The 27838-nt window shown below is 45.1% G+C and overlaps 1 protein-coding gene and 1 non-coding gene across 4 annotated transcripts in view; both read right to left on the reverse strand.

The window, feature by feature from the left end:
* Positions 1-2115: 2115 nt before the first annotated feature.
* trnaf-aaa (transfer RNA phenylalanine (anticodon AAA)) lies at positions 2116-2209 on the reverse strand. Its single transcript has 2 exons — positions 2172-2209; positions 2116-2151 (listed from the first exon to the last, which is right to left on the reverse strand). It is a non-coding gene; the product is annotated as a tRNA-Phe (tRNA).
* Positions 2210-14481: 12272 nt separating this feature from the next.
* The window catches only part of LOC140206901 (uncharacterized), a 50910-nt gene continuing 37553 nt past the window's right edge, over positions 14482-27838 (reverse strand). Inside the window, exon 3 of one of the 3 annotated variants that reach the window (XR_011888419.1) lies at positions 14482-18992. The gene's annotated coding sequence lies outside the window, so the exon portion shown is untranslated. Of the gene's footprint in view, positions 18993-21412; positions 21688-22491; positions 22567-27838 lie in introns of those variants that run through there. The other 2 variants (XR_011888420.1, XR_011888422.1) reach the window with 2 other exon arrangements.

Raw genomic sequence — 27838 nt, forward strand, 5'->3', positions numbered from 1 at the left:
TCCACTTTGGTGGCAAGAACAGGAAAACAGATTATTATCTGAAAGGTGGCCGATCAGGAAAAGGGGAGGTGCAACGAGACCTGGGTGTCATTATACACCAGTCATTGAAAGTGGGCATGCAGGTACAGCAGGCGGTGAAAAGGGTGAATGGTATGCTGGCATTTATAGCAAGAGGATTCGAGTACAGGAGCAGGAAGGTACTGCTGCGGTTGTTCAAGGCCTTGGTGAGACCACACTTGGAGTATTGTGTGCAGTCTTGGTCCCCTAATCTGAGGAAAAACATTCTTGCCATAAAGGGAATACAAAGCAGGATCACCAGATTGATTCCTGGGATGGCAGGACTTTCAAGTGTAAGGGGGTTTCGATTTTTATGTTACTGCGAAGGCTAATTAAAATGGCGTTATTGTTATGTTAATCTGGGGAATGCGGCTTTGTTGTGCTTTAACGCTGAGAAAGTTTGCGCTAGCAGTTTATTGCGGTTTAGAGGGTGATAAGAGGGTGCTATTAACCAATTGGGATAGTTGTTATGGTTTTGGTGTATTTGAAGATACTGTATGCGAGGGGTTTTGGGGCAGAAGGCGGGAGAGCGAGACAGAGGATGGACCAGGTGCTGTGAGTCCGCTAACGGGGTCGGACCCCGAGCGGGACGTTCGGCGAGGAGACGGAGACGGAGACGGACTCGTATGGAGCGTCTGGTTGACCACCGTTGTTGGTCCCAGGCGGCCGGTCGAGGTGGTCCGAGGGGTCGCAGGGTGAAGAAGAAGGTCCTTGAGCTCCAACGGTTTTTGTGCACGAAGAGATTGAACTTTGATAAGTGTGGCGCCTTTTATTTTCCTTTTATATTTTATTCTCTTTTAATTATATAGTTCCAGTAATATCTATAAACTGTAAATCATTTAATCGTATCTGGTGTAGTGTCTGTTATTTGGGCGGGGTGGGGTACCTCACACAGCATCCACACAAACGAATTACCCAGTTTGGCGGGGCCGAGGCTGTTTCCCTAGACGACAGCGAGCCGAGCGACCCTGAGGGTGGCCAGGGGGGCTACACATGTCATGAAAGACTGGATCGACTAGGCTTGTACTCTCTGGAATTTAGAAGATTGAGGGGGGATCTCATTGAAACGTATAGAACTCTAAAGGGATTGGACAGGCTAGATGCAGGAAGATTGTTCCCGATGTTGGGGTAGTCCAGAATGAGGGGTCACAGTTTGAGAATAAAGGGGAAGCCTTTTAGGACCGAGATGAGGAAAAACTTCTTCACACAGAGAGTGGTGAATCTGTAGAATTCTCTGCCACAGAAAACAGTTGAGGCCAGTTCATTGGCTATATTTAAGAGGGAATTAGATACGGTCCTTGTGGCTAAAGGGTTCGGGGGTATGGAGAGAAGGTAGGTGCAGGGTTCTGAGTTGGATGATCAGCCATGATCGTACTGAATGGCGGTGCAGGCTCGAAGGGCCAAATGGCCTACTCCTGCACCTATTTTCTATGTTTCTATGTTTCTACTCCCTGCATCAGACACAACATGAAGGTCCCTCGACGCAGTCCCATCAGACACTCCTCGTTTCAGAGTCAGAGTGAAGCTCCATCGCATCGTCCTATCAAAAATTTGCCGGATTAGACATACAGCTTCTCTCCCATGTTCACCACATTCCACAGAGGATGTATCGAGATCACCCTGAGCAGCTGCATCGCTGATTGGTTCGGGAATTGTACCGTCTCGGATCGCAAGACCCTGCAGGCGATAGTGAGGTCAGCTGAGAATATCATCGGGGTATCTCTTCCTGCTATTACAGATATTTACACCACACGCTGTACCCGCAGAGCTAACAGTATTGTGAAGGACCCCACGTAGCCCTCATACAAAGTCTTCTCCCTCCTGCCATCCGGCAAAAGGTACTGAAGCATTCGGGCTCTCACAACCAGAATGTGCAACAGTTACTTCCCCCAAGCCATCAGACTCCTCAATACTCAGAGTCCAGACTGACATTCGAAGTTAAATACAAATAATAAGCAGGGCCTCTCACAAGCACAAAATCAAATGTAACATTTCAGCTGAATGCTCAGCTTGAGAAACCCCCACTCACCTGGACGTTTTAAGCATTAAAATCACAAGTGCTCTAGGTGAGGCTGGAACTCACTGCCTCGGCATTTCTCCGCCGTGTACTGCCATTTTAGTACCGCGCGCTAACCGATTGCGCCACTAGAGCCCAGCGCTGCAAACACGTGGTTTTTCATATTGGAAAGAAAAAAATGGAAGAAATGTAAAGATATCATAGAGCATAAAGTTATACAGCACGAGAAAAGGCCGTTCGGCCCACAATGTTTGGCAATTTCAGCTAAAAAGCAAATGAAAGACACTCAAACACTAATCCCTCCGTCCTACCATGTCCATATCACTCGATCATCCCTAGATCTACGTGCACATCGAGTCATCAAATGTGCGCATCAAATATCACCCATAAATTTGCTGATGATGCAAACATCGTTGGTCTAATCTCAGATGGATACGAGAGGGCTTACAGGGGCGAGATATGCCAACTAGTTGAGTGGTGTCACAGCAACAACCCTGCACTGAACGTCGGTAAGACGAAAGAGCTTATTGTGGACTTCAGGAAGGAGAGAGATACCAATCCTCATAGAGGGATCAGAAGTGGAGAGAGGAAGCAGTTTCAAGTTCCTGGGTGTCAAGATCTCAGAGGACTTGACATCGTCCCAACATATCGAAGCAGTTAAAAAGAAGGCGAGACAGCGGCTATACTTCATTGCCGGGGGCGGGGGGGGGGGGGTGTTAGTTGTGTTACGTACCCCGTAACGGATTTAAAGAACCAGCAGAAATGGAGCACACCTCGAGTCAGGTATTGCTGTTAAAAACACTATTTTATTAGTATGTACTTTTACTATAGTAACTTAAGCAAGATAAACTAAAGTTAACAGTGTTATGTGTATGTATATATGTGTGTGTGAGTGTGTGTGTGTGTGTGTGTGTGTGTGTGTGTGTGTGTGTGTGTGTGTGTCTGTGTGTGTCTGTGTGTGCCTGTGTGTGTCTGTGTGTGTCTGTGTGTGTGTAGTATATAACTCCCAAACTATTGAGCTTGGGGGAAACAAGGCTTAGAGTCTTGAGATGATAAAGTACGAAAGTTCATTTCATCCACGGAATAGGTGATGAGACAGAGATGTTTGTAATCCAAAAGGCGAATGTTATGAGAAGACAATTACGTCGATATTCCACAGATTCCACGACAGCAATACAGATAACAATAGTAGTAGGTTTTATATCTGACGTTGTTCCACTCCGCACAGGAAGTACCACCGACAGTGATCTCAACAAATATCATTTCAACAAAAGTGGTACCACACCCGAATTCAGCTACGGGACATCTCAAAGTGGTGGCCACAGGACACTCTAACAGAATCAACGTATGGATTATCACCAGTAGTAGTTTATCACTAAGGGGACCCTCTTCAAGGGAACCAACCCCAAACACACAACGTGATAGCCACTCATCCATTTCAACTTCATACAAATAACTCCGACACTGATTGGCCACAGGGGTGCCTTTCTTCAGTGAACTACCACACACAAACAAGGGTAACACACAAGTGGTATTCACAAGGGTACTCCCCTCACCAGAGAACCCACTCTTGTGGATTAACTAAGTCATAACCACACCTTCGCATTCGAATGGAACTCAAACTCACCCTTACGGGCTACTTAGAGAGAGAGTCCAAACAGTGACCTCTTTGTCACTAGGTTTCTTCTGTTTCAAACCTTCCACTCCCCGCTTCTCTTCCTTTAAAGTCACCCAATGTGACCACAAAAAAAGAGACCGTCTTCTGTGCTAAAGCTATCAACCCAGGCAAGAGTTGTCACACTGATAACTTCCCACCGGTCACTCCTTTTCCACACTGAGAGAGTTGCTGATCGATCCTCCAAAACCCACCCTTCTGTGGGCACACAAGCTCACCCAGTGTCCAAAACCACGTGTGTTTGGCTAACAACCAGCGAACTTATCCAAACATTCTGAACACCAGCTGTCCATCAAACAATGCCGCCCTCGGTCACCATGACAACTCACCAGCTGCTCGTTGCTCTCGCTCTCTCTATAGGAGCTCACAAGCAGGCAGCGTCCTTGTATAAGCCTAAACACGCTTTAGGGTTCGTATAAACACCACAACATCGATTGTCCATCCAATACCTCCACCCCCTCTCTCTCTTTCTCTCCCTCTCCCTTTCCCTCTCTCTCCCTCCCTCCCTCTCTCTCTCTCTCTCTCTCTCCTCTCTCTCTCTCTCTCTGGAGCAGCTCGCTGTCCAGAAGTTAGATTATGAAGACAGGCAGTCCTCTTTTATTGTCATTTAGTAGTGCATGCATTAAGAAATGATACCATATTTCCTCCGGTGTGATATCACAAAACACAGGACAGACCAAGACTGAAAAATCTAACAAAACCACATAAATATAACATATAGTTACAAAAGTGCAACAATACCATAACTTGATGAAGAAGTCCATAAGCACAGTAAAAAGTTCAAAGTCTTTCAAATGTCCCACATCTCACGCAGACGGCAGAGGGAAGAAAAACTCTCCCTGCTGTGCCCGACCACAGTCCGACTCTGAGTCATCCGAAAACTTCAAGCCTCCGATCAGCTCTCCGACACCGAGTACTGAGCGTCATCTCTATCCGAACGATTCGACCTCAATCTCGGTCGCCAACAGTAGGCAATGCCGGGGATTTGATGCCTTCCCTCCGGAAAATTCCCTATCGCGCAGAAACAACAGCAGAGAACTGGCGTTGCAGAAATTTCTCCAGATGTTCCTATGTATTTTCACGTCTGTCTCCATCAAATCAGAATTGTCACGGCCCCTATTTAACGGATACAATATCATTTTTCACTGGAGGGCTGCGCACGCGCGGCGCGCTGCGCTAGCTCCTCCCTCCTCATTACTCATTACTCATTACTCAGTACTCATTACTCCCGACGTTTTAAAGTGAGAGCCCACAGAAAATGTGCACCCTAGGGGTACATAATAGTTGCTACTGTACCGGATGTGGGGATGGAAAGATGGGGAGATATGGGAATGAGGAGCCTTATGATGATGCGAATGTGAGCACAGAGCTATGGATGTTGGAGAAAAAGTCAGCACTGAGTAGTGAGTAGGCGAACTTTAAGTACAGACTTTCCATGAATGAAGGTGGTAGGCAATAATTGGAGTCTGAATCTTAAAGGAACAGCGGCATCTAGCCATTCTCCGGCGAAATATAGTGCCGAGACTTCGATAGCAGCCTTTGTTATGTTGGGAAGATGACGCTGGAGCTCTTCCTTTGTTGGGAACTGCAAGGTATTTGATGTTAATCTTCATCCTCTCTTGCATCTTTCTTTGTACGTTGTTACTTGCATGTCCAGACGCCACATTCGGGCAAAGAGCTCTTCATTTTCTCAGCCAGATCATTTGAACCTTCACCTAGCTTTTGCACTCTAGGTCCGTCCAATAATACAGCATCAATGCCCTTAAATTTGGGCCACCGAGCGAGAGATTGCTAGCTACCGACCCGCTGGCTAATGGATCATGACATTCAGCGTGCCTTTGTACATCGGTCCAGTAAGACTGACAAAATAATCATTTCCCAAATTCCACAAGTGCTTCTCATTGATAATCTCCATGAGAATTCCGCTCGATCAAATTCGCAATATCTGACACAGCAGCAGATGAACGACATATAGTTAGAGGGACAAACAGACAAAAACATACAGCAGCGGACAGGCAGCCAGACAGATGAATAGATAGATAGATACAGTAGCATGCAGAAGTTTGGACACCCCTGGTCAAGATTACTGTTACTGTGAATATTTAAATGAGTAGAAGATGAACTGATCTCCAAAAGTCATAAAGTACAGATGAAACTTTCTGTTCAACATTTTAAGCAAGATTAGTGTATTTTTGTTTTGTACAATTTTAGAGTGAAAGAAGGGAGGTGCACCATGTAAAAGTTTCAGCAGTTCAAGAGATTTGAGCTGTCAGATAACTTTTACCAAGGTCTGAGACCTTAATTAGCTTGTCAGGGCTAGGACTTATTCACAGTCCTCGTTAGAAAAAGCCCATGTGACGCAAATTTCAAAGCTTTATAAATACCCTGACTCCGCAAACCTTGTCCCAACAATCAGCAGCAATGGGCTCCTCTAAGCAGCTGCCTATCGCTCTGAAAATTAAAATAAATGATGCCCCCAAAGCAAGAAAACGCTGTAAGAGGATAGCAAAGCATATTCAGGTAGCCGTTTCCTCAGTTCGTAAAGTAATTAAGAACTGTCAGTTAACAGGAACGGTGGAAGTCATGTTGAAGTCTGGAAGACCAAGAAAAATTTCCGAGAGAACTGCTAGAAAGGCAAACCAAAACCCCCGTTTGACTGCAAAAGACCTTCAGGAAGATTTAGGAGACTCTGGAGTAGTGGTGCACTGTTCTGCTATGCAGCGACACCTGCTCAAATATGTCCGTCATGAAAGAGTCATCACAAAAAAACACCTTTCCTGCGTCCTCACCACAAAATTCAACGTCAGCAGTTTCCAAAGGAACATCTAAACAAGCCTGATGCATTTTGGAAACAAGTCCTGTGGACTGATGAATTTAAAATAGAACGTTTTGGCCATAATGAGGGGGAGAAAAAGTGCAGAATTTCATGAAAAGAACACCTCTCCAACTGTTAAGCTCGAGGGTGGATCGATCATGCTTTGGGCTTGCGTTGCAGCCAGCGGCACGGAGAAGATTTCACTGGTAAAGGGAAGAATAAATTCAATTAAATAACAGCAAATTCTGGAAGCAAACATCACACCGTCTGTAAAAAAAAAAAAATAGCTGAAGATGGAAAGAGGATGGCTTCTACAACAGGATAATCATCCTAAACACACCTCAGAATCCACAAAGGACTACCTCAAGAGGAGCAAGCTGAAGGTTTTACCATGGCCATCACAGTCTCCTGACCGAAACATCATCGAAAATCTGTGGATAGACCTCGAAAGAGCAGTGTATGCAAGACGACCTAGGCATATCACAGAACTAGAAGCCTTTTGCAAGGAAGAATGGGCGAAAATCCCCCAAACAAGAATTGAAAGACTCTTAGCTGGCTGTAGAAAGCGTTTACAAGCTGTGATACTACCGAAGGGGGTGTTAGTAGGTGCTGACCATGCAGGGTGCCAAACTTTTGTTTCGGGCAATTTTCCTTTTTTGTTACTTTGAAACTGTAAAAGATGAAATGAAAAAGTAATCTTGCTTGAAATATTAAAGAAATGTGTTATCTTTAACCCTTACATACTGTTCAGATTTTATTCCTTCCCAGTATGGTCAGGGTCAATTTTGACCCTGGCCCAAGAATCCCCCTATAACAAGTGTCTATACTAAATTTTGAGCCACCGATCTATTTACAATGTCAAAATAGCCTATCTGACATGAATAAAAGTGTGATTAAACCTTAATTAATGTATCAGAGATGAGGGACATTGTATTTTTTGTAGTTTTTACAGCAATCGTCGTTGGATAAAAAACATACACTATCACACAATATAATGTTCTATTTTACAACGGACATGAAAGCATATCAGCCATAAGGAACTAAATATATTTTTATTGAAACTGAAAATGGCATGAACATCCTGGAATTGTGGGGTTTATTATATAACCTTAATTATTTTACCGTTTGTAACCATTACAACCAGCAAGCATTGTGTTCACTGCCATATCATAAAAAGGTCCTACTAACTACTATCTAATTGTAACTATTAACTATTAATTCAACATTAAATAACATTTAACCAACAAACTAAACAACAATGTAGATGCTATTTGCAAACTAGTCTTTGCATTGAAAGCAGTAGTGGGAAACCTTGAGCGTGTGGCCCTTGCATATGAGTCTACCACATTTGCTGCAAGTAGTTGATGTTTTGAAGTCCTTTTTTTTTGCAGGGCAGAAGTTGAAACTCCTTCTCTTTTGTCCCTCTTTTTCTTGGCCTCTTGTAGGCCTTGTTGAGCAGGGCCAAGTTCAGGTTGCTGCACTGTCCTTACCACTTCTGCTGAGAATGCTGTGCGGGTAGGTGTACTCGCCTTTGCATAGAAGGAGTCACAAGGGCCTTTCCAAGCTCCTCCAAAAAGAACCTCCTCCAGTTCCTCTTGCTTGCCCTCCAGGTAGGGCTCAGGTCACTCCAGATGACAAAAGCATTGTATGTGGAAATATCAATGATGTTATGAAATATCGCGAGAAGCCAGCAGGCTGTTCTCCTCCTGCAGCTGTATGTGTTTGTGACTTTGTCAAGGTTATCAACCCCGCCTTTGTTGGCATTGTAGTCCAGGATGATGGCTGGTTTTCTCTCCCCCTGATCGCTTCCCTCTGCAGCCTTATGTAAAGTGCTCATGAGGATCACATTCTTGTTCTTCATTGCCATTTCCGACACAACTGTGGTGTCATGGGTGGACGCAAACTTAGAAGACAAGACGTCTCTCCCCCTAATTTCAGTCAGAGCAGGTGGTAGCTGCGGCTTGTTCCCCCTCACAGTACCCACCATTGTGATTTTCTTCTTCAGGAGCAGCTGACCAAGCTCATGAGACTTGAGGAAGTTGTCGCAGGTCACGTTGTGTCCTTCCAGCCCTTCTGTCATGTTCAACACGGCGTGCTTGCCTTGCTTTCTCTCCGGGCCTCCCACAGCTGGCTTCCCAGGAGAGCAGGAAAGTAGATTAAATGTCAAATGCATGTGCTGCAGCCAGCCTTGTGGGTCCTGGAGTCATTTGGATGACAGTTTCCACTGCCATCCTGGCTGCAGCCTCATATGGAAGTGAGGACCAACAGATCTTGTTGTCCTTGGACATAAATGACTCCCTTGCTTCCTCCTCCTCTCTCTCGGAGTCATCTTCGTCTGAGGGGCTGCAATCAGAGTCTTCCTCCGGGTAGTCCTCCTGCCCTGAAACTTCTCTGTCTGCGTGTTCATCTTTGAACAGCTGATCAATTACCTCCTGAACACAAAGTCCACGTCTTGCTTCCATATCTGCCGTCACTAATATGGATGCTCAGCTCACCACGTGCGTGCAGATGTAGATCTCGTGGCAGGGTCAAGGCACCTGTGACCTTTTCAGGGTTCCGCGTAATATTAGACCACCAATAGCCATTGCATTGGGCACGGGTAAAATGTGACCCGGAACAGCTTCAGTGTTGCAAAAATTGTAGCACCTGTACAAAAGTTTATTTTTTTTTTAATCTTTTCATTTTTGCGCATTTTGGGTCACTTTAGGAAAAGTCATAACATTTCGGCTGGAAAAAAAACGGCGTTTAGGGAGTTTTCACCGCGGTCAAAGGTCACAAAAAGTCAAAGTTGACGCGAATAGTATGTAAGGTTTAATATCCGTGTCCATTTTAGCCACTCACCAACAGCATCTTGCTATTTCTAACCACAACTGGGGAGGTGTTTGCAGATCACTGAATACACATATACGGTATTGGACAGATCGCGCGGCAGGTGGTGAGACTGCCCAATAATATGCAGTCCTCCTGTAACCTCAGTTCATATTGTTGATGTGTGAATGATGTAAATTCGGGGGACAGACCTGTAAATAGCAAACATGGAGGGCGCTCTTTTTCTGCGACAGGTGAGGATACCGGGTGGTCCACTGCCTAATGAGGCGATTTTAGATGTGCGATATCTCTAGCCGTTGTAACACGTGGACAACTTCGAATTCTGATGTGACAGATGCGGTGTCTTCCGCTACCAATAATCTGCTCAAGGTTTCTGCCACCACGTTTTATATTCTGAGGTAAACCATGGTGTCAGAATAGGCGGGTAAAGACAATCCGATCATTGTATTCGAGGTGATGACATCAATTGCGAATCTTGTTTTTAACCCATTAATCCGAGGGAACAAACAACTTTGTTATCAAAGTACATGTATCATCATATACAATCCTTAGATACATTTTCTTGTGCGCATGCTGAAGAAACCATAATAGAATCATAACCGCAATAGAATCAATGAAAGACGGCACCAAACAGTGTGCAAAAAAAACTACAAACGGTGCATATACAAAAAATAATAACAATAATGAATAATCAATAAATTTAGAGCATATGAGTTGCAGAGTCCTTGAAAAAGAGTCCATAGTTTGTGGGAATATTTCAAAGAAAAGGCAAGCAAAGATGAGTGAAGTTATCTCCGTTGGTTCAAGATCCTGATCGCTGATGAGTAATTGCTGTTCCTGAACCTGTGCTGTGCATCGTAAGGCTGCTGTACCTTCTTCCTGAGGGCAGCAGCGAGAGGAGATCATGACCTGAGAAGGGGGAGGTCCCAGATGATATGCTGCTTTCCTGTGACAACGCTACGTGTAGATGTCCTCAGTGTTGTGGAAGACTTTACACGTGATGGTTTGGGCCTTACCTATGTTACAACAATCACCCCTTAAAAGTACTGATCATTGAGGCACAGAGGATCTGTAGTTACCGGCAAGTAACTTTTATTGTTTCTACTAAAAGCTCGTAGGTTCACAAATGTCTCTGTTTGCACCATACTAGAATTCCCTGACACTCCATGAACAGTCAATGAAGAGAAAAGGTATTACCCAGGAAAGGAGTCTACGCTGGCCGGGCGTTCCTCGTATCCCGATCTCCACGTGTCAGTGGGGTCCTCCTTATCAGCCATGCTTTGCCTCTGGCTGCTGGAGAGTTATCGCCCCTGTCTATTTGGAGCTCCTGAGTCTTATACTGCAGGGGTCTCCAACCTTTTTCGCACTGCGGACCGGTTTCATATTGACAATATTCTTGCGGACCGGCCGACCGTGGTGGTGGGGGGGGGGGGGGGGGTGCGACGCGGCGGGTAGGATTGCCAACGGATAGGAGTAGCAGGCAAATACCCTAGAAAGACTACAATGGCCATGAAGCCTTGCGCGGGCACCAGTGCGCATGTTTTTTTTTCCTACAAATTGTTTTTGGCGATACTGTTCGGGGCGGGGTGCGTTAATCACGGGCGCAATATAGGCGATAAGTGGCTAATACACTCAATTTCGTTTCTAAAAGGGTTTATCTAACGAATTTAATATTAAACACACAGCGCATATTTTCCTCGCATGAATATAGCGATAAGTCAATTATCAGGGGAGCTTGAAGTAAGTGTTGAACGAATTTCCAGTAGAAGTGGTAGAACCAGGTTCGGTATTATCATTTAAAGAAAAATTGGATAGGTATATGGACAGGAAAGGAATGGAGGGTTATGGGCTGAGTGCAGGTCGGTGGGATTAGGTGAAAGTAGCGTTCGGCACGGACTAGCAGGGCAGAGGTCGCCTCTTTCCGTGCTGTAATTGTTATATGGTTATATAAGTCAACAGCATCATAACATTTTGAGTAACGTTTGGATATTAAACACACAGCACATATTTTCCCCGTATGAACAAATAAAATCATTGCAACACACCAATATCGCTGAATCAGTGGGAGCCCTGGGCTTGTTTTCCTGCAACAAGACGGTCCTATCGAGGGGTGACGGGAGACATCGATCCTCGAAGGAGGATCCTTATGTCCAGTCTATTCCGCAATTTAGTTTTCGTGCATTCATTGCAGAGATATGTTGGAAATGGAAGCAACGTTTTCAGTGCTTTCGTGGCTATCTCAGGATATTTAGCCTTGACTTTGATCCAGAATGCCGGCAGAGATGTTATGTCAAACATACTTTTCAGCCCTCCATCATTTGCAAGCTCGAGGAGTTGATCTCCTTCCCGCGCTGACATGGATGACCTCGCATGCGTTCAAGTTCAACACTGGGCGTGACAGGGAATGAGGAAAGGTGCAGCTGACTGCTATCGCCAAACCATATCGATTCCTTGCGGCCTGGTAGCGCATGCTTTGCGGCCCGGTACCGGTCCGCGGCCCGGTGGTTGGGTCCGCTGTTATACTGTTCCTTATCAATTGAACCACTGGATCTCCATCCCATTGGCTCAAGGTCACCTGACCTACCTAGGTCATTGTAAAGGGCTACAGCCAATATTGTTTCATGGTTCTGCCCACTCCAGCCTTGTGTATTTGTGTCTTTACCTTCTGACTGGTCCAAACCAGTTAAGTGAGGCAACCCAGACAGAGTCTAACGAGATTACCTATTGCAGGTTTGGCATTCTACAAAACAAGTAGCTACTCCTCAGAGAATGGCCTCAGATGTATTGCTCTGATTAGATTGTCCAAGGATCAGTTCCGAGTCCATTCCTTTTACATAACAAGTGGGTATTTGTTTGAGAATGGTCTCTGCTTTAGCAGATCATTACCTGGAGCCCCTGTATCCACATCCAGTTGCTCTGATTAGATTATCCAAGAGCAAGAAACTATTTAGAGTCCACAAAATGGGGGAAACAAAGTAACCTGTCTGCTTCTCCTGTCCTGGGTCAGACTACAGTTTCTTTTGGCCAACATCTCCCTCCTCTTGATGCAAAGATATTTATCTTAGGATCATTGTCCTCCTCTCATTGGAGGACTGCCATGGAACGCAGCAGGTGTGCAAAACTTATATTCTATAAAAATATTAACATTTACTAACTAAATTCACAATCGTCTCTGTTGTTTCATGAAAGCATTGTCCTCGACTTTTCCCATTAGTTCGGCCTTCCATCTTCTCAGTTGATATACATTGAGCAATACAATTATCAGGGTACATAAAATTAGTATTACAGCAGCATTTGATACTACTTATTCTTACCCATGGATGTATTTGAATATTTGTCCCCCAATTTCAAAATTTACTCCAAAATCCTGGGTCACTCAGTAGTCCATTTGCCTTACTAGCGTGTGTTTTAAATAGTTTAGTGTGTTTAGTCCATTGATGGATTATCTCCCTTGCCTCCTCCACAACACGTGTCCAGTCTGCAGTCAAGTGTATAACTGGTGGCAATTCACTAAAAACAGAGTCCCACAGATAGTTATCTGCATCAGTACGTTGGATGTTGAAGTATTCCTTCATTACTGTGTCTCAGCTGGCTGAGGCAAGGTTCGTCCTCCAATGGTCAGGTCTAAAGTCACATCCCTATGGCGACATTGTGGCTTTCCAAAGGGCATTGTTTCCATCCCTTGGTATAACTTGTAGTTCCTGTTGCTATATAATATGTCTGTCCCATCAATGCATATTGTAAGGAAGACTGATTATTCACAGGGAAAATAGACAAAGAACAGTTTCTGATTTGTCATTTCTTCTGGACAAGACCTGTGGTCTCCCCCTTGACGGCATCGTGATAAATCTACCCCTTCCCCAGTACTATTCATAACAATATCACGTGTTGGTGGGTTACTTAAGGATATCCATGTATCCTCATGATATTTGCCAACATTGTGAACCCTTTTCAAAGGGTAGGTTGAATTATTTCCATGTTGGCGAATGTGGAATACTGCTCCAGCATAAAACCTTCCTTTTCCATCATCACAGGTACCCAGTAGTCTGTCGGTTATTGTGAGGCTTCTAATATGTCACAATGGCGCCCTTTCCCTGACCCGTTCATTTAGCTGCTCATCTGAGACCCAATTTGGCATCTGATGTGCATCAAGTTTAATAAATTAGTGCCAATCATGGTAAGCAACCAACTAGCATATGTAGCACAGATCGCAGCTTCGTGTATTTCCTTAGACATAAGGTTCATGCGGTCAATGATCAGATTTGTTGTATTTTGAAGGGGCTTCAGAAATTTAACTGCATTCAGAGTTACCTGGAATGCATCTCCACCAATCTGATAAATTTGTGCCTGATTCTGGTAATTTTCTCCAGTAATATCCCGTATTTTTTGCTGGAGACACTGTATCTGGGTTTCTAATTCTGTTATGTCTAGGGTGTTAATCGCTGCAACCACTGATGCATAACCTGCTCCCACTAATTCCAATAGTCCTCTTTTCCTTCTATTGTTTTTACTGGCTTAAACTCTCTCCTGCTTAATTGTCTTCCTAGAAGGTGAGTAATTTTTTTTTGTTGTTGCAGGTGAGCACCATTCGGCCGCCGTTATTTCAGTTAGATTAAAGATTACCTGCACATGCTGGTACCCTGGTACCAAAGTGACAAATTCCCCTGTATCCTCTAACACTAATCCTACCCCGTCTGCATTACGCTACATTTAGGCTCTGGTGAAGTTTCCTTCACTTGTGGGTGAGGAGTAGTGATAGTTCTGAAATTAACAATTTTGGTGGATTTATGCCAGAAGAGACAGGTAAGTTCCTGAGAAATGTTTCCATTTTACACAACATTCGCGGTGATGACATTCGAGACTGAAATAGCGAGTCCGTGGCGTGAATCGATCAGATTCTAAATTTAAGCCGTTCCCTCATTTTACAAGTTCACGTGTTGCTCTGCTATAATCATTATGGTCACATGGGGCGATTTCCAAGTAAGATTGATGAACAGAAGAACTTTATTCAAGCAACAGAAACCTCATGTCTAGGACAAACCTTGCAACCTGGACATTGAACAAGTTTCACAAAGAAGTGTCCATACTCATTGAGCAATAAGATACATTTCACAATGTCATAACGAGCAAAAACAAAGTTAATTGTGTTTGTTCAGTGGGTTGTGACTGATTAGAGTGACGAGTCGCTCCCCGGATTGTCCCAGTGGATCTCCCTTCTACCATATAAAAGCTGCATAAGCATTTTGCCAGTATGCGGGGCATTTGAAACAACTTTGAACAACTGCTCGCAGCGCGTTACTGAAGATGGCATATGTAACTATTTACCACGTAGCCCGCATCTGTTATCCGATCCTTGCAGCGGCCGGAATTCCGGGTAGGACACACATCGGTTGTTATTTGAGTGGCTTCGTCTTCCTATTGCTTGTGGCAATTACAGCAAGCTGAGCTGGCTGCTGTCCAGTCACCAATTTCACCATTTTAGTTGGTGGTAATGCTGTTACTTTTTTTCCCGACTGCTAACACTGCTTGAAAATCAGAGATTTTTTGGAATGCATTCCTTCTGCCCGAGTCCGTATATTTACTTCGAAACAATTGTTTTAACGGGACAAATCCTTCATTTGGAGACGCAGCAGCTCTTCCAAACTGATTTACCATGAACTGCGAAGGTCTGGATATATCATCCACAACACAACGAATTTCATCGCCATCACAAAACTACGTAAGAGCGAACTAAATTTCTGTTAGGTTGGCACTTTTCTTCCAAACTACCCCATTGTGGTTTCAGAAGAATCATGGTCCATGTTTCCATCCATCTGACACATTCCGAGCTCTCCGCCTTTTCCTGACGAAACAACTGAGATGTGGACTGCTCTGGACACAAAACAGGATGTTCCTCTTCCCTGAAAAGCCGCAGTAAAAGATTGATTGCACCTGCACGAAGTGTCAGTCTTCCACAAGCCTGAAGGTGGCCAAAGCGACCAATCTGACTTGGTTCTCATTTTGGGTGATCAGAGTGATGAGAGTCACTCCGTTGCTTTATAAATGACAGTCAGAACAGTGCGAATGCAAACACAATGAAGAGCGAGAGCAATTGAGGAAACAAATGATTTAGGAAAGAGAAAGCAGAGTTCACAACTTCTGTGATAAGAAAAGCAGACATGGTGTTTGAGATCGTAAACTCGTCATGGGCACTGGTCAAACGAGAAACTTGTTTCCCGGAGATGAAGATATATCAAACTGTATATCCGCATTATAAAGACACCGGGGCGACTGTACGAGATACTGTGTTCACCGAGTCTTCGAGAGAGCGGGTAACTTTGAATTAATTACATAACATCAAGCACATTGTACAGTTCGGGAGCGAGAGCACTGTTAGATGAATGTAAAGATTGTGAGATGCAGAGCTGCATCATATGCCCCTGTCAGACCGGAGGGGATGACTGGGTCAGGGTCACAGGTAGATGACTGGTCAGTGCGATCAGATGGAGAATGAGACAACTCGCTGCAGAGTAGTAACCAAAGAAAATTGGATGAGCGTTTCGAGAAGAAACTGGATAGTAATAAACTTTTCGGTATTATGTTCAGTCTCATTCCATTTTTGAAAATCTCCGTCTGTGGTGCCTTGGTCCTTCTGAGCGAAGCTCAGCGCAAACCTGAACCACACCAACTCCTCCACACGAGACACAATGCAGACTTCAGTCATGAATATCCAGTCTCCAATTTCCGGTATTTCGCACTTCCGACTATACCTCACCACATCGTCCTACGACAGTGAAACCGTTTTTCTTTTCTTTATCTATCCGCACAAAATCGGCAACAGGTGATTTGTCAGCTCTACGCCGTGAAGCTCTGCCAGTCTGCATTTTCAAAATTGTGTATTCACACCATTTTAACACATCAGGATCAAAGCAACATGTTTTAGGATTAACTTGACAGTCCATTGAATGCACCAGGCAAAGCTGCTTATCGCTACTGCACCGTAGGAGTCACGGTGTCGAACACGGTCTATTTCCTCTCTTTCTCTCACCCCATTCCCGCTGAAACACAACAACACGTTTTCCTTCACTTCTAGTTTTACTGAAGGATTTATCGACTTGCATCATCAACCGTTTATTTCCACAGCTTTCGCGTGACCAGTTAAGCATTTTGCTTCTTTTTTCAATATTTCTTTTGGAACATCTGCAACATTTTCGTGTCCGATGCACCCCGGCATATTCCTCCGCGTGCATCACATCTCCACCTTACGAAGCATTAGTCAAGTCTGATATTTGCATCCTGACTTCTTGAGCACAAGTTCGCCGATAAAGCAGATGACGATACGGGTACTGGCGTGTACTCAGTGCAATCAGCATCTTTCTTATTTGTTAATCAGCGGGAAATGGTTCGTCTGAACTTCTCTAAGGTTAACCTTTGCTTTCTCTTTCTATTGCAGTGAATTTAATTGCGGTTGTGATCCTGTCCCGCGGAAAATGTGGACTCTCTAAATGTATCACTCGCTACCTGGTGGGAATGGCTGCGGCAGATCTCACTGTCGTTGTCATTGTAGTTATTGGGCAGGATATCACTAATCTCTACATGTACGCCAGATCCTTGCTCGTCACTCCGGTTTGCGCTCTGACGCTTGTGCTTACAGTTGCAAGCTTGGATTTCTCCGTTTGACTCACAATGGCTTTCACATTCGATCGCTTCGTTGCGATCTGCTGTCAAAACCTTCGGAAACGATACTGTACAGAGAGAGTAGCGACCATCGTCACAGTAATAGTGGGGGTTGTGGACCTTGCGCGGTGCATCCCGTTTTACTTTGTAGTGGAGCCTCATGTAATAATTAACAATGTACGGTGGCGTTGTGTCCTCATACCTGAATACTCCACTTCTCCAGTGTGGAAGGCCTACGAATTGCTTGACAGCATCACCACACCGATACTACCAATTTGTTGAATCCTTCTATGTAACGTTTTAACAGCGAGACACATTATAGCGGCAAATAGAGTCCGCAAGGGACTCCGGGGTAACAGTGAAAATCAAAAAGATCTAGAAGTGGAGAACCGGAGAAAGTCTATTATCCTGTTGTTTGCTCTGTCAGGTAATTTCATTTTACTGTGGATGCCCTACATAATACAGTCTATGAATTGGCAAGCGGTGAATTATTCCTTCACAGACAAACATCTGAATACTCCGATGTTCATCTTTCAAACATGTGCTATTATGCTGACGTCTCTCAGTACCTGCACCAACACTTGCATCTATGGGCTGACGCAGAGGAAGTTCAGAGAGGAGCTGAAAAATGGGATGAAGTATGTGGTGACTTTAAATGGGTTGCTATGTAAATAACAGAAATAATATCCGACTAGAACATGATGGAAATTGCAAATAAATATCCCAAAGACTTCATTAATTTCGTCAGCATTCCATAAATCTAGTAACGTATATTGAGAGGATTCGCAGTATTGAAGGAAAAACACACTCTAAGCAAATGGAATAAATTGTTTCATTGTTGTAACTTTGCCACTCCAACAACATTAGTCACGGGGTTGGTTATGAATAAGAGTTTTTCATGCTGGTAACATTAACGCCAGTGTCGCAGTTGCAACACGATATATCTTATTCTCTAATTCTACGATTCATTGACCGTCGTCATTAAAATGTGCTTTTTTAAGAATTAATTTTGTAATAATGAGGATAGAGATTGCTATCAAATTCCTAATAATCATTATTCTCTGTGAATTCGCCCCCACTGGAGTGGCCGGTTGCTTTGCTGCATTGTTTTATGTTCAATGTGCTACGTTCAGGACTGAGCACAGTACTCTAAGTGTGCTCTCTCACAATTGTTGTGTAGACCTGCAGCGTTACGTCACGGGAAATGGATTAGCTCTGGAGATAGTGCCGAGGAATTGATTGTGGAGATGACGGGGTTAACCCTATGAATCTCCTGGGAGTAAACTGACTGCAATCCAGAAGAAAGAGAGGGGATCGGTCGGAAATGTAACAAATGAACCTGTTGACTCCTCTGAAGTTGAGGCTACTTCAGTAAATACGCAGTCAGTGGCCGGGTGGTCAGGTACAGGAGTGGAAGCCCGTGTGGCCTTTTGCCGCTGCAGCCCAGCCACTACAAGGTTGGACGTGCTGTGCGTTCAGAGATGCTCTTCCGCACGCCGCTGTGGCAACGTGCGTTTATTTGATTCACTGATGTGAGTGAAAATCCCAGAAGATTAGTCGCTTGAGAAATTCTCAAGTCATTCCGTCTGGCAGCAATAACTATCCCATGCTCAACGTCAGTTCAATCACATTTCTTCCCTTGTCTGACGTTTGGTCCCAACAGGAACATCTTGATCATGTCTGCATAACTGTAATGTGTTAAGGTGCTGCCGGATGATTGACTGATTCGATATTTGCATTAACGAACAGGTATACAGGTGTACCAAAGGCTGTGTGTATTTTAGACACGGGCAGATTTCTGCATAGCGGGGAATTGAAGACTTCAGGGTGAAAGGCAGGTAGAGTTACTGTGGTCGCTGGCAGGACATTGGAGAAATGACAGACTTTGTCACGGCGAGCGGGGACAACGACTCAACACAGGAGCGGGGTAATGGCAGATTCCTCTGTAGAGACAGAAACCAGAGGTCAGACAAGGGAATACAAGCAGACAGCGGAGGCAGGACTAAGAGGCAGCGCGAGGAAAAAAATTCTCCCAAATACAAGGATCCCGCTGCAGCGCAATTAATCAATGCAGAGACCCCTTTAAATAATCGAGGTACGTCGGAAACCGGTTCACATGTTCAAAAAAGGTTCAAAGGTTCGTTGGGAACTGGGTGGGTGGAAGCAGAGCCAGACGGAAGTGTTGGGGAGTGTGTGGTGAGTCCTCACTCTCTCCAGACGAGGGGAACCAGACAATCGTTCCCCATGTAGTTTCCTTTCAATGCGATCAACAGCGGGTCTCCACAAAGCGGAACAAACATTTCAAGTTGGAAGTACTTGTGTCAGTGTGTGATATCGACCTCTGGAGCAGAGAGGGAAGGAGAGTCGGTGAGAGATGGACATTCCTTCGTCGGTCCTCACCATTTCTACCACCCCTACTCGACTTCCCATATCCTCTACCCGCCTCCACAAACCTCCCCATCTCGGTCACCCTCATCCTCCCCTACGCCACACCGTCTCCGAGAACTCCCTCCTTCCCCTAAACAGTTCCCACTCTCCGTCATCTCCTCCCCTCCTGGCACGCCTTCGTGCGTTCATCACTCTCTCGCTCCCCTGAACCCCTCTCCAGTTTCCTCGTTTCTGCGCTGAACTAAGACAACAGTGATGACTGCCTTGTGGCTGTGGACGCTCGTACACTGTAACTGTTTGCACGATATTTTTCTCTCTGCAAATTTGGTGTATGATTGTCTTTTTTTTCTTTGCTTTGCAGAGAGTTTGATATTGTGCCCGAATGCCTGAACTATGGCCAGTTAGAAGATGGGGTGTTGTTCCTCTAAGTTATTTGAAGCTGTGACAAAGTTTGTATCAGACATCACCATGGAGTCCAAAATTATCTCAGCTGAAGTGTTGTCCTTGACCAACTGGCCATGCTTTGCAAACTTTTAACAGGCTGGAAAGGTGAAGGATTTGTGTATGGGAATCACAAACACAACAGCCCGTTCGTTCCGCTGTATCTGTCAGTTCACCAGCGCTTGAATGCCGCCGATCCTTGAATGTGGAGGCGGAGATGCTGGAGAAGACAGCGCCCCACTCGCTACAAGGAGAGCCCGATCACGTGTCCATGTCCGTGATCTGATTGGATACGTTGTCATGACGTTGATAGCAGTGTGACGTCATTCACTGGCTCTCATTTTGGAAGGGATTCAGTCGGCCATTGCAGAGCCATCCTCCCGCCACCCAACTAGGAATAGGGTTCCCCTTGTCCTTACCTACCACCCCACCAGCCTCCGGGTCCAAAATATAATTCTCCTTAAGTTCCGCCACCTCCAACGGGATCCCACCACTAAGCACATCTTTCCCTCCCCCCTCTCTCTGCTTTCCGCAGGGATCGCTCCCTACGCGACTTCCTTGTCCATTCGTCCCCCCGCCCCCCACATCCCTCCCCACCGATCTCCCTCCTGGCACTTATCCTTGTAAGCGGAACAAGTGCTATACATGCCCTTACACTTCCTCCCTCACTACCATTCAGGGCCCCAGACAGTCCTTCCAGGTGAGGCAACACTTCACCTGTGAGTCGGCTGGGGTGATATACTGCGTCCGGTCCTCCCGATATAGCCTTCTATATATTGGCGAGACCCGAAGCAGACTGGAAGACGGTTTCAATGAACAACTACCCACTGTCCCCCAGAGAAAGCAGATCTCCCAGTGGCCACACATTTTAATTCCATGCCCCATTCCCATTCTGATATGTCTATCCACGGTCTCCTCTACTGTCAAGAAGAAGCCACACTCAGGTTGGAGGAACAACACCTTACATTCCGTCTGGGTAGCCTCCAACCTGATGGCATGAACATCGACTTCTCTAACTTCCGCTAGGCCCCACCTCCCCCTCGTACCCCATCTGTTACTTATTTTTATGCACACGTTCTTTCTCTCACTCTCCTTTTTCTCCCACTGTCCCTCTGAATCCAGATCCATGATCCTCTCATATCCCTTTTGCTAATCACCTCTCCAGCTCTTGGCTCCATCCCTCCCCCTCCTGTCTTTTCCTATCATTTCTGATCTCCCCTCCACCTCCCCCCCCCCCACTTCCAAATCTCTTATTAGCGCTTCTTTCAGTTAGTCATGATGAAGGGTCTCGGCCCGAAACGTCGACTGTACCTCTTCCCAGAGATGTTACCTGGCCTGCTGCGTTCACCAGCAACTTTTACGTGTGTTGCTTGAAATTCCAGCATCTGCAGATTTCTTCGTGTTTGCAGATACACCAATAGCTTCACACTGGGAAGCGGCTGTTCACCTGCTCGGTGTGAGCGAAGAGACTCATTCAGTTAACCCACCTTGTGATGCTTCACTGAGTTCACTATAAATAGAGGCCACATTTCTGTCCGGAGTGAGCAAATAGTTTTACTCAATCATCCCAGCTGCTGTAACACCAGCAACTTCACATCAGGGAGGAAGTTCAAATCAGCTCTGCGTTAAATGTTTAACCATCACGGTGACTGAAGGCAGCTGCAGGTTCATGAGGGACTGTTACTGTCAGATTCTGCAGTTCTTGCGGCTGCTCATCGCACCCAGGACTGAACCCTGGTCACTGAGCACTGGAGGAGTCCATTCTGCTGATGTTAGCCTTAAACTGGACTGATGTTTAATATTGTGGATCTATGAAAGATAAATCAGTTCTGTATCAAATCCCGCGTCTCAGGTACTTACTGTCTCTGCCACACTCACAATGTAAACTAGGGAGGCCACTCAAACTATTTGATCCCTGCCCATATTTCCGTTCCATATCAGTATATCAAAATCTATCCCTGCCTTTCCCCTCTCACTCTCCCTGTGATGACAGGTTGCAACCAGTCACCACTCCGTGGGAGAAGAGATCTCCCTTGAATTTCAGAGAATCATAGAAATCTATAGCACATTACAGACCCTTTGGCCCACAGTGTTGTGTCGACCATGTAACTTACTCTGGAAACTGCCTAGAATTACCCTACCGCATAGCCCTCCATTTTCCCGAGCCCCATGTATCTAGTCTCTTAAAAAAAAACTATTGTATCCGCCTCTACCACCGTCACTGGCAGTGCATTCCACACACACACCACTCCTTGTTTAGAAAAAACTTAGCTCTGACCTCTCCTCTGTGCCTACTTTCAAGCAGCTTAAACCTGTGCCCCCTCGTGTTAGCCGTTTCAGCCCTGGGAAAAAGCCTGTGGCTATCCACACAACCAATGCCTCTCATCATCCTATACACCTGCATGAATCTCCTGCATGATTGTCTCCAGGCTGAATAAGACGACGTGCTCACTGTGGTTTTGACGTTCTTCAAGGCTCTGGACGAAGTTGGTTAAACTCCTTCCCCGCTCTTTCCGACGTTTTGTGTCATTTCCACTAATTTCAATGGACTGTGCTTCAGGCAGCTGGATTGTTGCAATGCGCCTCTCAAGCCTGACAGCAGACTAGCGAATGAATTTTCGACAGAGCGGAGTCAGAAAGAGTTGGCATTATGATTCAGGGCTTTGGGGCTCCAGAGAATGATGGGGTCTAGAGTTTACGAGGAGGAGGAGAAATCAGACCAGCAGGATATGGCGACAAATTAAAGATCAGAAACATTCGGAAACTGGTTGAATGAAAAAAAAGGTGGTTAATTTCTGCAAATTACTGGTGGAAATCAACAGATCAGGCAGCAAATGTGGAGAGGAATAAATACACAACGTTTAGGCCGAGCTCCTTCAATATGCTTAGCCTGTGAACTCCGCTGCTTATTTGCTGCCTGAACTGCAGAGTTCCTCCAGCATTGTGTGTGTGTGGGTCTCTGTATTTCCAGCAACTGCAGAATCTCTTACATTTGTAAGAGGATTGTACTTTGGCATTAGATACACGGAATACCTGTTGATATTGAGCAAATCGTTTATGGGATCCGCTTTCTGTGTTAAAACAGCTACTGAGTACTCTACACAAAAAAAACTGAGGTCTGGACATGGAACCGAAGCTTGCCGGAACATTTAATGGCACCGTGATTACCCAGAAAGCTCGGCATAACAATTTTCGCCGTCGCGGAAGCACCGATCAAATGCGCAGGCGTCAGGGTTGATGTTTGTTCCCGAATATCGCGCATGCGCGCAGTACACTAAAGGCCTCGGAAAATCGGCTCCAGGTAAGAGACAGTTTGCTGGTGGGGTTTTCAACACCGAATTCGGGATAATTACTGTGAGCTCCGGATACCGTGACCCGTAATCCCGGGACAGTCCTGTTCTCTTCCCTCTCTCTCAGCCCCACGACCCGTACACGGGCCCCGGGGAGCTTCCGGCTGATGAGGGAATGGGAACCGATGGATCTCTCAGACTGAGCTGAGCTCCAGCTGTCTAAATGCAAGGATTAGGAACTCGGAGAAAGGGAACAAATCTTTTAAATCACCTTTGTTCTACCTCCTATCACAAACGAGAGAAAATCTGCAGATGTTGAAAATCCAAGCAACACACACGAATTGCCGGAGGAATTCAGCATTAGTACTCTTCCTTAGATGCTGCCTGGCCTGCTGAGTTCCTCCAGCATTTTGTGTGCGTGTTGTTTCTTCTACCTGCTCTTGTTCTGGACTTTTCTACTCGTGAGAACACGTTTTGACCCACTCTCTCTGGGTACATAATTATATCAAACACTTTTGTCCTGGGCCACAAGTAGCTTTCACATCACACATGTGCCGGACAGACTACTGCCCTTCCCTTCATATTCATTGGCATTGCCATCAATAAGCTCAGCACCGTCAGTCACCTGGGGGGAGGGTTCAGGGGAAATATTTATGTACGATACAGAAACTGTGTGTATTGTGGTGATGCAAAAGTTGCTGGAAAATTTGCAAGTGGGAGGAAGTGGAGTGATATTTGGAAATCTGACTTTTAAAAGTGTCATTTAGCAAGCAAATCAGATATGGATGGTGTGCAAAAGCTGGAGTGAGAAAATTCTTCCTAACCCTCTACAGGCCTGCTACGTAGGTTGTGTGAGAATGCAGATGAACTTGATCAAACCCAGAGGATAACAAAGTTCTTATTGACAGTGATTTACTAGCTGTTAAAATGAGTACCTCTATTTAAAGTTCAGTGTGCACATATTGTTGTCACTGGGTAAAAATTGCACAGCACAAGATTTTTTGGCACACGGCACATTACAAATTAGATGGGACATTGGTGGGAAGGTGGGGAGACTTCAAGTGTCCTTGACACCCTCACCTGCTAGGTGTGCATCCAGCTGCAGCTTGTAACCCTGCACGTTAGGGAGTTGGAGCTGGAAATGGATGAATTCCAGATCATTTGGGAGTTGGAGGGGGTGATGGATATGACATGAAGAGAACTGAGTTACACCAAAGGTGCAGGACACAGGAAACTGGGTGAGAGTCAGGAAGGGGAATGAGGTTAAATAGCCATCACTGAGTACTCTTGTTGCTATCCCACACAACAACAGGTGGACCACTTTAGAAACTGTTAGAGGGGATTACCTAGAAGAGGAATTTCAAAGGGCTGATAGAGGATTTGTTAGTTAGGGAATTAAAACTAGCAGAGATCTAATATACTAGTGGTGAGGCTTGCTAGCTAGTGCTAGTGTGTGGCAGGGGTTGGTGGTTAAATTAAAGTTGCAGGCGGGATTGGAGCCAGAATGGCAGAACAGATGGGTGGAGAGGGTGAATTGAAATGACTTATGTCCTTAATATACATGAGGAGTAGAAATCTTTACATTAATTCTCCATCTAAATGTGTAATTTCTAGTAACCTATAATAAATAGTACAGTCATTATAACATAGAAATACAATTTCATCAGTATGAATTAATCAGTCTGATGGCCTGGTGGAAGTAGCTGTCCAGGAGCCTGTTGGGCCTGGCTTTTATGCTGCAGTACCATTTCCTGGATGGTAACAGCTGGAACAGTTTGTGGTTGGGGTGACTCGGATCCCTAATGATCCTTCGGGCCTTTATACGCACCTGTCTTTGTAAATGTCCTAAATAGTGGGAAGTTCGCATCTACAGATGCGCTGGGCTGCCTGCACCACACTCTGCAGAGTCCTGCGATTGAGGGAAGTACAGTTCCCATACCAGGCAGTGATGCAGCCGGTCAGGATGCTCTCAATTGTGTCCCTGTAGAAAGTTCTTAGGATTTGGGACCCCATCCCAAACTTCTTCAAGCTTCTGAGGTGGAAGAGGTACACAGCCACATACCACACAGCCGGTGTGCAAAGACCAGATGAGATCCTCGGTGATGTTCATGCCGAGGAACTTAAAGCTGTTTCCTCTCTCAACTCCAGATCCATTGATGTCTCCATTCCTTCTGTAGTCCAAAACCAGTTCCTTTTTTTTTGTGACATTGAGGGAGAGGTTGCTTTCTTGACACCCAGACAGATGTTGTTCAGACAAAGTCAGCAATCAAAAGGTTGAGCATGGTGTGCTGAATGTGCAGAGCTGTGTTTTTCACAATGCAAGAAGCATCGTAGGAAAGCCAGATGAGCTCAGGTCATGGAATCATAATATTGTAGCCCTTACTGGGACTTGGTTGCATCCAACAGTCTGAGGGATTTAGAGGAACAAATTTGTAGAGAGATTGCAGACTATGCCAAGAAACATATGTTGATATAGTAAGTGATTTTAACTTTCCAAATATTGACTGGGTCGACCATACTGGAAAAGGACTATCTGGGGTAGAGTTTGTCAAATGTGTCCTTAATCAACATGTAGAGTTCCCAATGTAGAAGTGTGCAAAAAGCTATTAGGAAATGATCCAGGGCTAGTGACAAAAATTAGTGTATGGGAACACTTTGTATCTGGTGATCATAATGCCATGAGATTCCAAGTCATTATGGAAAAAGAGAGGTCTGGACCATGGGTTGAGATTCTTGGGAGTCCTCGTACAGGATTCCCTTAAAGTTAACCTGCAGGTTGAGTCAGTAGTGAAGAAGGCGAATGCAATGTTGGCATTCATTTCTAGAGGAATAGAGTATAGGAGCAGGGATGTGATGTTGAGGCTCTATAAGGCGCTGGTGAGACCTCACTTGGAGTACTGTGGGCAGTTTTGGTCTCCTTATTTAAGAAAGGATGTGCTGACATTGGAGAGGGTACAGAGAAGATTCACTAGAATGATTCCGGGAATGAGAGGGTTAACATATGAGGAACGTTTGTCCGCTCTTGGACTGTATTCCTTGGAGTTTAGAAGAATGAGGGGAGGCCTCATAGAAATATTTCGAATGTTAAAAGGCATGGACAGAGTGGACGTGGCAAAGTTGTTTCCCATGATGGGCGAGTCTAGTATGAGAGGGCATGACTTAAGGATTGAAGGGTGCCCTTTCAGAACAGAAATGCGAAGAAATTTTTTTAGTCAGAGGGTGGTGAATCTATGGAATTTGTTGCCACGGGCAGCAGGGGAGGCCAAGTCACTGGGTGTATTTAAGGCAGAGATTGATAGGTATCTGAGTAGCCAGGGCATCAAAGGTTATGGTGAGAAGGCAGGGGAGTGGGACTAAATAGGAGAATGGATCAACTCATGATAAAATGGCGGAGCAGACTCGATGGGCCGAATGGCCGACTTCTGCTCCTTTGTCTTATGGTCTAAATTGCACAAAGGTCAATTTTGATGGTATCAGAAAGGATCTGACAAGTGTGTTTTGGGACAGGCTGTTTTCTGTCAAAGGTGTACTTGGTAAGTGGGAGGCCATCAGAAGTCGAATATTGAATGTGTAGAGTTTATATGAGCATGCCAAATTAAAAGTTGAAAGGTAACTGGTGCAGGGATCCTTGGTTTTCAAGAGATATTGAGGCCCCGGAGATCTTGTTCCTCTAAATGCCTCGGACTGTTGGGTGCTACCAAGACTCATTAATGACTGCAAATCATAAATCAATGTCCTGAGCATATCTGATTATTTTTTTTAGTTGTCTTCCGTTGGTTTTAAAAACTTTCCAATAGTTTTTGTTGTATTATTTGCCCTCTCTTTGGCTTTTATATTGGCGTTGGCTTTGGCTTCTCATTTCAGCCACGGTTGTGTCCTCCTGCCTTTCCAATGCTTCCACTTCTTTGGGATGTATCTATCACTCAGCTCCCGAGTTGCTCCCAGAAACTCCAGCCATTGCTGCTCCATCGTTATTCCTACCAGTTTCCCCTTCCAGTCAAGTTTGGCCAGCTTCTCTGTCATAGAAACATGGAGAAATTCTGTGCAGAAACAGGCCGTTTGTCCCCTCTAGACAATGATGAAAACATTTAAGCTGTCTGATGCAACCACCTGCACCGGAACCATCACCCTCCATACCCCTACCATCAAGGTACCTCTCCCAGCTTTTCTTAAATGATGAAATTGATCTGGCATGAACCACTTGTGCTGGCATCTCATTCCACACTGTCACAACCATTTCAGTGAAGAGTTTTCCCATATATTCCCCTTAAATTTTCACCTTCACCACTTACCCATGACCTCTGGTTATAGTCCCACCCAACCTCAGTGGAAAAAGCCTGCTTGCATTTTCCCTCGTAATTCTGTATACTTTGAACAAACCCTCAAAGCAATGTATAATTTCCTTGTTTATGTTCAGAGCCTTTTTTACGTGTATAAGATGATGAGGAGCATTGATCGCGTGGATAGCCAGAGACTTTTTCCCAGGGCTGAAATGGCTAACACGAGGGGGCACAGTTTTAAGGTGCTTGAAAATGTGTATCAAGGGGATGTCAGAGGTAAGTTTTTCACACAGAGAATGGTGGGTAAGTGGAATGCACTGCCAGCAACGGTGGTAGAGACGGATACAATAGGGTCTTTTAAGAGACTCTTCGATAGGTACATGGAGCTCA

The sequence above is a fragment of the Mobula birostris genome, chromosome 13, assembly GCF_030028105.1.
Source record: "Mobula birostris isolate sMobBir1 chromosome 13, sMobBir1.hap1, whole genome shotgun sequence".
Classification (NCBI taxonomy): domain Eukaryota; kingdom Metazoa; phylum Chordata; class Chondrichthyes; order Myliobatiformes; family Myliobatidae; genus Mobula; species Mobula birostris.